Genomic DNA, 13950 nt, shown 5'->3' with positions numbered 1-13950 from the left:
GTTTCCTTCTTCTTCTTCTTATCCACCACCACCACCACCACCACCACCCAGCGGCATCGCCGCGGCCAGCATCGCTTCACCACCACTCGCTGGTGAACACCACGTCCACTCCACCTCTTTTGCTATTCTTCCAACTCGATGAAGTAACGCGCCGGTACGTGCACACGTCTCTTCCGGAACTTAGGTGGCATTCGTTTGATCCGTGCGTTCCTAAACGAAATCGGCAAGTTCCAGTGGATCTGATCAAAAAATTAGTCTGTGTTCGATCACGAGTGAAACTTCGTATAAGGATAAAAGAAACGTGCCGAGTTCGTTTGATCGTGTCGTCGATGATCGTTTACGTCTACCGATTAGAGGTTCGAGGATGAATCCGTGAATCTTTCGTTTTCGATTAACGCGAAAAGTTTGTGTTTCAGAGATCGATATCTTCGACGTGGTGAGACTGTCAAACAGTGTTATTTAAAAAGGTGGTCAGTGGTACTGAATTAAAACATCGAGGAGCTGGTGGAATGGGAGTCAGGAAAGTGGAGTGAAGTCGGTGTAATTCGAGGCGACAGCGGTCCTGCCGTCTCGTTTGCACGTGGTTACCTTGACACCGGGACGTGCACCTGACGGCGAGAGCGTCGGGGGACCAGAAACTCGAAGAAGCACGTGGTACAATTAATTAACGAGTCTTTCACATACTCTTCTTTCCGTAAAAGACGAGTATTCTCCTACATTGGAAATCTTACAACGTCTTTAATTTGTTAAATTAATTAAACTGCAGATCGTTCGAAGACGGAAGATACTTGTTGGAGATTTTAATCAGTCTTTCTGTCATACCGTTTGCAAGATCTTGAAGATTAGTTGGAAGCACCGGTTTTCACTGGAGGATTAGCACGTGGTTACGTCGTGGGAGGTTGCTTCCTGTTCGTGGCTTTTTCACAGTCAAGTCGTGCCGTATTTGTCACCGTGCAATCGGACCTAGAGGAACATGTGTTAAATTAATGCAACTTCTTTCGCGGCTGGCACCATCTTCGATTTGTCACGGATGCTTTTCTCTCTCGTCGACGCCGTGAACCGTGATGGATTAACGGTCCGGAACCAGCGAAAAAGGGTAGAGGGAACGTCGCGAGAAAGGAGGCTCGCGCGCGATCTTCCACGCTTTGTTTTAGCAAACAATGGGGAACGACGATTAACCTCGCTTCCTTGGTTAACATAATTGTCCGTGTTAAACGGTCGCTAACGCGTGGCTATTTCATATACTCCGAGTATTCGGTTTACGTGCCCAGGCATTCGAAGCTGGGGGTTCGACGATGTTGGTGATTTCAATGCCGGCAATTGAGGTGATCTTTGGGACGTGATTGTGTCAGTGTTTGATAGAAATCGAGTTGGACGACTTGTTGGATTAATTGTTGGATGTTACAACCGAGGTGAGTTTAAATATCTTTTCTATCTAAAAAATTACGAAAAGATTCATTATTAAAATATTGGAGTACTGCGTATCTTGCATTATCTTCTAGAAGAAAGAAAATAGAAAATCTGTTATGTTTGAGAAGAATATGAGAGAATCATCGTTACTCGACGTAATTTTTTCTTCTAATTTTGCGCTAAAGATTTCCTTAAAACATTCAAAGCCATTTTATTTGTTATATAATAAACTTCTATTGTAAAATTCGATGAAAACGAGGTTACTAGTGAATGTAGAAAAGTAGAACCAAAAGAGTAAAAGTAAAGATAAGAGTAAAAAGTAGTTCGATCAAAGAGCGACCATTACTTGGTGTATACCTTCCATTTGCATGGGACAACTGTTTAACGATTTGATCGGTACTTTAATTCGAAAATTATACGTTTAATCGTCGTACGGATTGCCTCGATATACGTAGCCGTACTTCGGTGTCTTCAAGCGCGAGTAAATATTCATTAGGTGACCACGTATCGTTCTCTTTCGAATGATCTTCCATTTGCATATCACGTCATATCATTGTTGACACTAAGCCTCGAGACTGCTCGGCGAGGATCAGTCTACTTCACGGATTCGTCCCCTTTTCTGTCATTCCTCTTGCGTTAGTCTTGATCGAACCATGCGCGTAGGAGTATCTTTTAGTACCTATATCTTCAGTACAAACATATCTTGACTCGAGTATGTATCTTAAGATCGCTCTTTCGAGTGTGATCCTCCTTAAAACGTACTTTTACTTATTGAAGAGGGCAATTCTAAAGAGACATGAATTCTAAAATAGCACAAGTCTGCCAACCAACATTTTGAGAAAAGATGGTTTCTTTAATATTTTGTTAATAATTTTGATTCTCTTTGCGAGTTCATTCTGGTTAGATTTTTTAATACCGCCAACCAAAAGATTTATATATTTTTATATTCTAAAGCATATCATACATCTCCAAATACAAGCTTTTAAACAATTTTAGGATAGGAAAGAGGTATCGTAGAGACTGGCTGGATATTCGGTTTTCTAACAGAAAGACAGATTATACTTGTGGAAAATTAGGGGTCGTGGACGGGTTACAGGAAACGTTTGAAGCCATTCCATGTATATTTTACGGTCGTGCATCGACGCAATTGGATTTTAGTACATGCACAATTTGCCAGTACAGAAACGATCGTCTCACGTCGTTTGAATGTAATAACTCGAAACACGAAATCGCATTGCTATGCCGCCGGTAGCTTCTTGTTCTCGGGTTTAATGCATCGATCGAACCTTCATCGAAATTTCTCCTCTCCCTTAGGAAGTCAGGCGAACCCTTGATTCCGGTTCACCTGACTTCCTAAACGAATTAATCTTCACCCTCTCTCCCTACTCGACAGGTGGCATTTTCAATCTACTCCTAACTACAACGGTGCTTTTAGGGTGCTTGGAAAATTTCTGTATCAACTTCGATAAATCGAGTTATTTCCAGCGTAGCTATAATATATATGTATTCTTTCATTCAAGAAATTATCATTAATTTCGAATTTGTGAAACAATCCCGAACGTTATTACCGTTTGTTGACACGCTTCAACATATTTGCCGACAAATAACGACAAACGGGAAAACCACGCTAGTGCGGTCTAATTAATAGGCGAACGATAACGGAAATTACGCTTGTCAATAATCGTTGTCGACATGACCCGGGACGTCGAAAAGCTGGAATAATTATTCCCGTTTACTCCAACGCACCAGCAGTCCTCTCGGAGCTGCAGTCTCGTTCATCGAACTCCTAAACAAAGATTCGCGTTCGAGATGAACGTAGGGTACATACGTATATGTATAGTCGCGTACACCTTCTCTCGTCGAGGACTTTTGCGATCGAGGTTTTAGCGTGTTCCAACTTTTTCCACTCCGTTGGTCTCCCATTTCTCTCTCCTTTTTTTTTTCACTCCGGTCGATTAAGCGATCAATCAAAGAACAGCGGATCGCGATCAATTAGCCGACGTCGAGCACTCGTCTCCTCCGGGGAGGTGCGAGTATCGTGGAGTAGGGTCGATTAATTATCGCCAGATTTTCTTGGTTCGCGTGCAACTTAGACGAGTAACGGGGACAGCCGGAGAGGATCGACAGTTCCTCGAGAAACGTCGAGAATATTCGAGACCGCGCCTTCTCGATTTCCAGTTCATTTGAATCCCTTCCGTGTCGCTGCGTTTTTCCATTCTCGATATCTCTCACCTTCCCCCTGCCCTTCTTCTTTTACTTTTGCCTCGTCCTCTTTTCTTTTCCTCGTTTTATTTCTGTCGATCGACTGGAATTCCGTCGCGATCGACGACGTAATGACGCTGCGTAGGAAATTAAAGGACATGGGGGATAAGATCGAACGCGACGGTATTGGGTTACGAGAAATGTAAGTGGAAGTCGAACCAGCACCTCGCGGGGAAGATTCTTGTTTCGTCGAGGTTATTATTGGCTGTCTTCAACGCTCTATGATTTCTTACGAAATTCGCCAAGAATCTTTGATCGTCTAAGTTGTTCATCGAGAAAGATGAATCAACTCGTTCTCTTTGATTCTTAGCTTTGAGCGAAGGATCCAGTTATTTAGAAATGTAATCATAAATCGTCGAATCATCTCTCTTAGAAATAATTCTTCTTTATTGACTTTTCACTTTATAATTATATAATCTTTACTTATTCGGTCGTTTCTGTATAATTAGAAAGTCACTGGTTAAGGAACGACCCGATTAATAAGTTAAAGCATCCTTAATATATTATGAATATTATTTTTACCAATTTCCCGCTACTCAACAGTTCCATAGACGAATATCGTGAAGATCTCTATATCCACTCTGGTCGCAAGTTAGAATCACAGTTTTTAATTGGTCGCAGGCGAAACGAAGATTTAAAAGGCGCGTGCTTCAAGTACCTCTTCTTGATTGACACGGCCTCGTCGTTTTACTACTTCGTCTCAAGGATTTCTCTATGTATTTCCCCATTCTGTTGATGAAAGAGTAACGTGACTTGCAGGATACTGCTTGTCGAGTAAGTAGTAGCAACAATCCTATCCTCGGCCGAGTAATTCAACAGCATTCAAGTTCTAAGAACGTTTCGGTATCGTGGGATTCCTTAAGCGGTTCGAGCTGCGAGTTTAATCAGAAACCTTCCCTTCCATCTGCGATTAATTCGATGATAGACAAGGAAAGCTTTCCATAAAAATCGAGTAGCACTTACTAGTTTCCTTCACTATCTGGGTCTTAGCAGTCGGAAGAAAGAATTTATGCAGAATGAATTTGTTTCTAAAACTTCCAAGAACAAGCGAGTAAAGTCTTGGTAAAAACTGTGAAGCGAGTCGATATCAGCGATCACGGTTCGAATGTAATCCTCGTTAACGCGTTCTTCCCTCGTACGCCTCCTGGTAGAATTTTCTGCTTGTTCACGCGTTCTATGCGTTATTGATTAACGAGCCGCATCCATCAATGGGGCAACGATTCATCCGGAATCACCTGGACGTGTCTGCAATTCACTTCTATCTTTTACGTATCATCTCGGTTACTCGGCTTCTCCATCAAGGCTAAACGCCTCGAAGTAGTACGAAACTAGATACCCGCCGGCGTGACGGAGTTCCATCGGCGCAGGCGGAGGAGAAAGGACCGTTTAAGAAAGATAAGACCTCATGACCGTGAAACCCGTATGGGTTGGCGGTGAACGGTCACGAACAGCGTTAGTCGCGGGGGAAACGAATCGATGCGAACGCAACATGGAAAGAGACAGAAAGAGGTGGATAGACGAGAATCGTATCCGTGACTGTTACTATCTTTAATAGAATCGTGTAATTCGTCGATTGCCGCAAAAACAAGCCGATACTCGAAGGGAACGGATACAAAAACTTGTGCAACGGCCGCACTTCTCCTCTTCGTTACGTGTCTTGCCTAAGTTTCCTACCCCTTTTCTTTCACCCTTGTTTTTCCTATGGAATTCGCTCTAGTATCGATCGAGTCTACTGTGTTTTAACGATATTTATGTAGTTTACGATCAATCGCGGAAAGAGAATAGCTAGAAGTTACGAGAGTCGGTAGCGGGTAAGTTTTTTCGCGAATTCATAGGCATTTTATGTTGTGCTTTGAGAGGAAATACATTGTCCTGTCTTCCTCAATGGTCTGGCCTGCTCTTGTAATTTTGTTTCTGTACCGTTTTATTGTGCGGAATAGTTTTATTACACACGGTCACGACGCGGAAGAACGTAACAAGGTAGATGTTGTAATAGAAACGTCTCGAGGAATCTCCCGTTTCTTTAAAGCAACCGTATTCGTACCGCGTGCAACAATGTCGAGGGAAATATTGAACGTCCACGTGTTCGTTAGAGAACGGGTTCGGCCACTTTGATGAATTTTATCGCGTCTGGGGAACTGTACACCGCCGGCCGAGCTTTTACGTCAGGCTCAGGCGAGTTCATAGTCGGGAATAACCGCGAAATGGTTCCTCTTTCCAGCGTGATATTTCCACACTACGCGAGCGGTTGTGGCAAAAACCGGGATCGTCGACACGTTCCTAATCCTTTCAAGGAAACAGACCGCGTGGAGACGGCGACGATGTGGCAAAAAGCCACGTCCACCGTGGTCCATTCTAGTGTCACCTTTGCTCGTAATAAACGTCCGCGCGAATCCTGGCTAGTCGCGTTCCTCTGGGACGATTTGCATTGGGAATCGCGGTCGTTAACGAAACCTCCGTCACCTTTGTGCTTTCATGTTTCATTTCCATGCTGTTAAAGGATGAACATGTTCTTCTTAAAGATAATAACGATAAATGGCTCCACAGAATAACGACCGATTACGTTTGTTTCTTCGAAAGGCAAACAATGAATTCTACTTAATATAAAGTGGTGCCTTGTACATTTAACGCGAGCAAGAATTGGAGTAAATAACGGTGAATCAATAGGATTGGCCATTCGTGGGGCAACTGTGGATCGTTTCCTCGCCAAATTGAGTCGAACGATTCTTGTTCTGCAAAAACGAGTCCGCTGAAACGCGCCACATGTCTCTATACGCCTACCGTTCATAAGAATCCGGATGCTTCGTTCGACTTGTAGTAGCAGTATGTTACTAACTCGTAACTGTCAAATTAATTGAAAGTTTATAGAGTGAACGAACTGCAAATTGAGATTATCTATTAAAGTTAGAAATGAGTTAAATATTTTTACAATAATATGTTTTATTATTTCCTATACATTATACTACTGCTCCAAACCATTATATCACTGCTTGCATTAACGTCAGTTTTTTCATGAATTTGGATTGCAAATTTTAGGGAGAGATTTAAAAAAATTATTCGAATCGCATTGCATTATACATAGCTATGATAAATATATCTAAGGAACGAAATCAGTTCAGTTCGATTCATGCATAATTTCTTTAATTAAATTAAATTCTTATCGAGAGGCACTGGCGTTTGAATAGTTTCGGCCGATAGTGCACCTTTTACAGAGACAAGAATTCATCGTAGAAGTTATCGGACCGCCGATATTCCTCTCCGGGCGATATTAAATTCGATCGTGGGAGGAACATTTTTCAACAGTTCTTTTGTTCCGTCTTTCGGAAGAGCTGGTTGGTAATTAGACGAAGTCTCTTCTGGTCTCAGTGAAGTATCGTTGTCTCGAAATAGCTCGAGCTTCGGACGGATCAGCGGTGCTGAAAGACGCTTAACTTCTTTCCAATTAAACCGATACGTTTTCACGGTGCGCCAGGAATCCCGGTTCCACGTGTACCAGCTAATTAGAATCCCCTTCCGACTGATCTTTAATTCATGACTTATATTCAACCGCGCCACCAAGTGCGCGAAGGATATCGGTATCCTAGGAGCATGTGCGCGGTGTCCTTCGACGCCGGACCCACTGAATTACATCTGTCCCTGTACTTACCGACACTTTTCGCTGCTCTTCCAACTCATTTACGCCGGTTTTACGGCCGCACGGTATCGTCATTTGAATTTCTAATCTGTCACAATTAACCAGCGCGCAATGCCCGTTCGAGGAAAACCGATGGAATCTCATTCACTCGCTCGATTTACGATTCTTTCCAGTTCATCCATACCAGTCTTTTAGTTCTGTATCGATCGTTGTCGTTACATTCTCCGCGGATGAATCGCTACGACCCGTGTCCCATTTGCGAGTTTTCGCGCTATTTTTTTTCCAGATATTTATGCAAATTCATATTCTCGTGGATGTAATTTAAAAAAATGGAGTCTAGATGGAAAATTGTTTCATCTACTAGATATTACAAGAGGTATTATACTTTGGATATATTTTTTAGCTTTGAACATTATGCGCATTCTATGCATTTTTGCGCGCCTTTGAATTGGAAATATCGGCAGATTTTGAACGGTCATTAGAGATTGGGAATTAGAAAAATACGGAGGTTTAAATTCGAACGTTATTCTTTTTTTTGGAATTTTTTGATCCATCAGATGTTTAATAAGAATGTTTGATGATAGTTAATGGTGATTTGAAGCGTGTTGAAACGATGGAAGCAAGGGCAGGGCGAGAAACCGGCCTTTAAGAGGATCAAACCAGACGCCGCGCCGCGTCGAGGCGAAACTTAAGATATTTTCTCGAGGAAGCGAGGTTAGCTTTTTGCGAACATTACCCGGCTCTCGTGGGATTGCACGAATCGTATGGTTTTCACGCGCGACGCGTTCAAACTTGTTATCGTTCCTTGCTTCGATCTTGCGCCGTCGCTGTCGGAGAATTTTAATTGTTCCCTTGGACTGCGACGTGCTGTGGAAACGATCGGCCTTATAACCGCGTAGAAATAACGGAATTCAAGTTCATGTCATTAAATTCACACGATTTTTCCTTCACGAAAAAAAAAAAAAACAGAACAGATTTACAAGCCTCTGCTGTTGAATCAAGACTAGTTGTCCTTTAACATTTTTTGTTTTTTCGATGAAATTGAAAGACACCGATCAGAGTATCCTATCGAGGAAACTTTATTAATTACTAAATTTCTATTTCGTTGGCGTACCACTGTATCACTGTATTACATCGTTTTACGGTGGTATTGTTTATAGAAATGATTAGTTTTTATCTTTTAGATCTGAATAAAAAATTATAGGTAATTAGACGTTCTTCTCTCATAAGAGATAAAATTCGATTATTATAGAGGGTTAATAACATATATTTCTCTCTCCCGTTTTCTTTTATGTCTTCGAATATCTTGAATATATATTTCTTGGAAACATATAACGCGGTGATCAAGAGATAAATACAGAGAAGTATTACACTTTTAGCAGACTTAAAACCTTTCATTCAAATCGTATGAATTGTCTAACTGCAGAAGTAGGGAATGGGAAGAATTCCGTGACACAAACGCTATGTAATCGTCTACGTATTTCATGATCATTTGGACAGCCAAGAACAATTTACCATTTATTACACACATCCTTATAGTCGCAAAAACGAAATATTTCATACGTAACACTAATTGGATAATCAAGGAACTGCAGTAGAATATGAAGTTCCATCGTGATCCTTGGTTATAGTTCTTCCTGTTCGCAAATCGTCGGGGGATCATGGCGCAGAGTAACGGTGTCGGTTCCTCCGTCATGAATCATCGTGATTTGAAATTCATGATGTTTCCTGTTAATCACCGCTATCGTACCCTCGAGTTATCTTGTCTTTGCCTCTACCACGATATTGATTCGAATCCTCGTTCGTTGAATGCGAGAACCGTTTCGTTTCGCGATGGCGCGGTAATTTGTAAGGAGGATCCTTTTTTTCCCAAGTCAGCCGTTGTAACCGGGGAAAAGTTTAAGCCGGGAGAGTAGGAGGAGGACAAGAATGGGACCGTGAAGAGGACACGAGCGTGGAAACGGTGGCGGTACGCGGGGAATTCATAATGGAACTATGGCACATCTTAATAACCGCACTTAACGCTTTATCTTTACGACCGGGGCAGGGAATTCGCAGCGTGAAAAACCATAAAGGCCTTTCGGTTCGTTACGAAAGATCTGTGGGGCTGTTCCTCATCCGTGGGGCACCCGGTACATGGACAAAAGAAATTACTTCCTCGTCGGGAAGGAATACGCGACTCGCAGGCGGACTCTGATAGCCTCGCCCGAGGAATATGTAATCGGGGTCACGGGATTAATTTTGACGTGGAACTGTCATATCTTGACGGGCATTAAGCGAAGCAGCTTGAAGGATGGTCGGCGCGCTCGCGCCGCTAATGAAAGGTTTCCGCGAAATTGAGCAATCTGAGAAAGTAAACGCGCGTTTTAGACGTTCCGGTAATTTGGAGACACGGCCAGGATTTATGGTGTTGCGTAGCTGGAATGAATGTTATCGGATGGCTCGTTATCTTCAACGTAATTTCAATGCTCGAGATTGCTATTTAAATTGAGTTTCGATCATAAGAATTTCAAGTGGATTTTGATCGTTCTCATTCGACCTTTCAACACTAGAGCTGGCGATGATTCCCTAGTCATCGTGTGGAACTTGCATTAAAGCAATCAAAGCGAAAGATAGAGGTAAATAAGCTGAAGTTATCACGATTTGCTGAATTTCATTTCAACGATGTTTCTGTCTTGATCTTAAAACGTTCTTCGTTTAGCGAAGTGTTAGAACAAAGCATTCTACGCTTACTAGATTAACTCTGTGTTGAATTTAACGTACGATCAAAATCTTTCCATTCTCCACTCTCCTCACGTAAATTCTCTATTGAATTAACAAGTTCTAACGATCTCACCCGGTATAGTTGCGATCGTACAACAATATGTATAATAGGATGCGATCACGCGGCTACTATCCAGTACCCGTTGCTTCTCTACTTTGTTACCGGCCGCTTCTTTATTCGGTATAGGCATGCTCTCCTGCAGGAGAAACGACGGGAGATTCACGGCAGATTACGCTTGTAGGAGACTGCGTGGAACTCTGGCGGCTGGTCAACTGCGATCAGGACACCCGTTACATTCTAAATACTTGTAAGCACGCCCTATTACCTGGCCGAGTTTAAACAGTATTACAATACAATAGGCATGACCACCCCTTTCTATGTTAACCTTGTCCTTTCGTGCCCCATAGACCGGCACGGGCGTTCGCATTGCAACACCATACAGGGTGTCCTTATCCATCGTTCTTCTTAAATATCCTAATTAAAAATACGGATGTTCTAATACGGATAAATAATAATAAATACTATAATAAATAAATTCTATATCTAATATGTTGTATTCTAATACGGATAAATAATAATAGATACTGTAATAAATAAAATAAAGAATAATAATAAAAATTAAAGGAACAAAGAGTGATATAAAACATCTTTGACGAATTACCATGGGTAGTTTCGAAATAACATTAACGCGATAATCGGGAAGAAAGACAAATAAAAAATGTAGTGCGAATGGCTCGAAATGTGAAACACGCGAAATATGTTAATTTACATTCGCGGCCTACGCATATCGACGTCTGACTCGTTCGATTCGCGACTGCCGGAATTCGGTGCTCTCCTTCCCACGTCGGTTCGCTCTAAATTCGCATTTTTTCCGACATTGATAAAGCGGTGAAACTTTAATTCAACTACGCCTTGTCCTCCAAATAAAACGCAAAATGTATTTCGATTTTGAGCCTTTGTACATTTTTGCATAATTACAATTGTCACGTATGCAGGTGAAAATTGTAAACACCTGTAATCTAATTCTAACTATAGCCTTCATATAAGAGGCGGTTATAATCCAATGAAAGTCTACAGAAAGAAAACATGATAAGTAAAGTATTTTATACGTTCGTGTTCGAACGAGATCGAGTTTCAATCAAAAAATTAAGTATAAGTAGACTTGCCGTCTTCTCTTCGCGTGCTGCACATTTTGTTTAATCTCTTGGAAATGAATCGGTATCACATTCCGCGAGGTTTTATCAGCGTGGGAGTGAAGAGCTTACGAGGCCAACGAACGGCGAAGGAAACGGGTCGGCATGCAAATGTCCGGTTGCCGAAAACGGACAAATCATTGCCGGCCCACCCCCTCGATCTCACGGCGCTGCGGGGCACACAGCGGTGATAATTACTACAATTGCGGCGCGGTAATTCTGGTGTCTCGTAATTGTCGGCGTTACATCGTCGTGTTTCGAATGCAAATGCAGTTAAGGATCTAAGATGGTAGATTAGCGAGTACGTAACACGGGGAGGGGTTGGTGAAGGAAGGGGGGTTACGAGCGCGACGACGATGGTGCACGTGTACTGTGAATGCACGCGTGTGTGCATGCATCACACGACCCACTGTGGGGGTTGTCGGTTTTAAAGCCATGGCTTACTGTACTTCCGAGGGGAATCGAGGATGGTAAAATGTGGCTGAAGATGGGGTCAGAATTGAAATTTACGCGCGACTCGTTAACCCTGCTATTGGTGAACATGGTTAGACGTTATTCTAGGGCAATTAGACGTAATTGGATGGATATACATGCGATAATTTCTCGGCTCTTTTAGGCGAGTCTGTTCTTGATACGTTGGTTAAGGTACATCGCTCTTTCGAAACGAATGACGCAGCAGAAGCGTCGTATGACGGAATTCGTGTCATCGTTGTTAATCAAGAAAGAGAAGAGAGTAATTGACAATTAAGAATCATTAGGATTTCGAAATGTCAGTTTCTGGGGATTGACTTTCACATGGGTCGAACGAAGAACGTTTTACTATTTTTTTATAGAGGTTAAAATAGAAGAGAAACACGGTAGTTCGATTAATTTTGGGGAAAAGAGCTGTTTCGAAGCAACCCTCGTCACAGATCCACTGTGGAGATAAATAAGCGACGTCGGTTGCTGGATAGTCGGTTGCACGTTCTTGACTTTAAGCGGCGCCTCTTGCCAGCCCGGGATCTCTACCGTTCTCCAATGCCACCCGTTTCCCATTTGTTCGACGATCATCCAAACACAAGTTTATCAACGGTTCCCGCGCTCCTTGAAACTTCCCGCCGCGATACGTCACGTTCCAAACGGTCGAAGTTACTTTACGGTTCGGCCTCTCGCGGAGGAAGCGGTACAAATTACACCGATAATTCTCTCTGCCCTTTTCTCCGGGCTCCGGCTTCCCCGTCCTCGTTATTTTTTACTACACAGCCGCCGAGAAGTATCGCCTCTTCTGCCTCTCTTTCACCTCCGTGCAGCGTGCGTCTTTCGTACAAGAAAAACTTGTGAAACTCCATTAAGATGTCGAGCATCGGTGTCCGGTCGAAAAACGAGACGTCTCCTATCTTCGATGGGTGACAGCCAAGAGATGCCTTAATCGACCAAACTTAACGATCGTTCGGTGATTAAAGCCTATAATCCTTTCGGGACTTCTAACGACCTAAAACGGAATAACACGTTGTATTCTCATTCGGAATTCTCAATCACCGATTCAGCCTTTCCTCTCGGATGTTCAATTGCTACGTACGTCGTGGGTACGATCGGTTTGAATCTCTTTCAGTGTAGCGTGTAGTTGGACGCTTAGGACGTTTCTCATTCCATAGAAAGAGGATCTTCGACATTCTCCGTGCTCGTCCTTTCCCCGATACCCTTTGAAGCCGAATATCGGCGTTGCGATAATTGCGAGCGAGAGTCTAAGGTTCGTGCGCCGGTCGGACGCGATCTAAGATGAGAGATTAGCCGGTAAAGAGAGGGCCGTGAGTACGTACGGTCTTCTCTGTTGGTGTACGCGTGTAAATATGGGGCTGGTAAATAGGCACCGTGGCCGCGTCTTCTCTTTCTCCTGCATTTCCTTCTATCCTTTTTCTCTGAGTCGGTGCTAGCCATCGTTCCGTGTACCAGGATGCGCTCGTACACGTATCCTCTCGGCCTGGGAGCGGGATAGGTAGACGTTTAAGCTAGCCGGAGCCCATACGTATCGTTATCGTGGCATCGTCGTTTTAAGGCCGCGCGTTTGCAAAGGCGGTAGCACAGGCTGCTTGTTCCCTCGATCCTTGATCGTCCTCGATTCTCCAAGTGAATGATTCTCGATTTCAATATCCAGGATAAACTACGGTTTTGCGGGTACCGGGCCTTTGGTATTCAGTTTTCGTAGATTTTTGAATAGTTCGTGATTTCTAAGGGTTCGAGATTTTCGGGTTTGATTTCAGCGATCGCAGTGTAGGAATGTGGAAGCTAAATTGAATACTAATGGAATGATAGAAGCTAAACTGAATTTCCTATTCACGCGGAATAAATAGAAAGCTTTGGAATTTAGGTTTCGTCTGGTACTTGAATAGTTCACGATTTCTAGGGCTTGAATCGCGGCATTGTAATACAGAAATGTATGTAAATTTTTTTCGCTAAATACGTGCGTATAAATCTACGTGTGATACATAGATTCTCTGAATTGTTCTTTGCTAACCAGCAATATTCGATCAATTGAATCAGGAGAATTCCAAATTTTATACTTATTTTCAATACGAAAAATTAGAAATTATATTTACTGGTTTACTTTCGTTTATCGAGATTCGATACGCTTTGAATCCATCGTTCTTTAATTTAACGTCGAGCAAGTACGATGGACAGGATCAGTATGTCAGTTGGCGAGCAGGAAA

General features: G+C 42.7%; 1 protein-coding gene across 1 annotated transcript in view; it reads left to right on the top strand.

The window, feature by feature from the left end:
- Positions 1-13950, top strand: part of LOC100643333 (unconventional myosin-IXb) — a 90649-nt gene that overhangs the window by 7147 nt on the left and 69552 nt on the right. The window contains exons 3-4 of the mRNA XM_048409595.1: positions 417-654; positions 767-1412. The gene's annotated coding sequence lies outside the window, so the exon portion shown is untranslated. The remainder of the gene's footprint in view (positions 1-416; positions 655-766; positions 1413-13950) is intronic.

This window comes from Bombus terrestris, chromosome 10 (genome assembly GCF_910591885.1).
Source record: "Bombus terrestris chromosome 10, iyBomTerr1.2, whole genome shotgun sequence".
Lineage (NCBI taxonomy): Eukaryota > Metazoa > Arthropoda > Insecta > Hymenoptera > Apidae > Bombus > Bombus terrestris.
Note: the sequence above shows the minus strand (reverse complement) of the source record. Positions and strands in the feature narration are given on the sequence as shown.